We start from the raw sequence: 738 nt of genomic DNA, 5'->3' as shown, positions 1-738 counted from the left end.
GCGGTCATTTTCACACGCCGTATAATAATACCCGCCCGCCGTAGGCGCGCCTGTGTTGCCGTACGGCGTTGTCGCGTACGCCCGCCCGTACGCGCCCACGTCCGCATGCACGGCCGCCCGTAGGCGCCCACGTCCGCATGCACGCCCGCCCGCGCCCGCTGCGTACGCCCGAGTGATTAAAAAAAGATCGGCGAACCCTATCTTCAAGACACCTCACCCGCCTCCTCTCGCGCCGCCGCCGCCGCCATCTCCGGCAGTACCTGGCCGACGAAAAAAAACATACGCGTTGTGCGCTACGCCGACAACCCCCTCAGTCGGGCAGACGCCTCCGCCGCCGGCAGCTCGTATCCGGCGACAACCGCCTCATGTCTGACGAAGGCAACGAGGTACGCGAGGCGCTGGCATAGTAATTTAAGAACGGATTTTAATTGAGAAGATGTTACGTGATGTTTGAATGTATATTTGATTATATATAAACGTGTATAGATTGAGGCTGAAATAGGATATGACGGTGATGATGGTGGTAGCGACGACAGATCATTGTCATTGGATGAAGACGAACATGACGGCGAAAATTATATGAGTTTGGATGAGTCTTACAGTGGCAATGTAAGTGGTCTGCATGTTCTCAACCATATTAAATACAAGCATCCGCGATGACAATAACATGTTTGACTGTGCACAGATAGGAGGGGATGATGACAATGAGGATATGGATGTAGATGATTCATATGCTGA

Source organism: Triticum dicoccoides, chromosome 7A (genome assembly GCF_002162155.2).
Source record: "Triticum dicoccoides isolate Atlit2015 ecotype Zavitan chromosome 7A, WEW_v2.0, whole genome shotgun sequence".
Taxonomy (NCBI): domain Eukaryota; kingdom Viridiplantae; phylum Streptophyta; class Magnoliopsida; order Poales; family Poaceae; genus Triticum; species Triticum dicoccoides.
Note: the sequence above shows the minus strand (reverse complement) of the source record.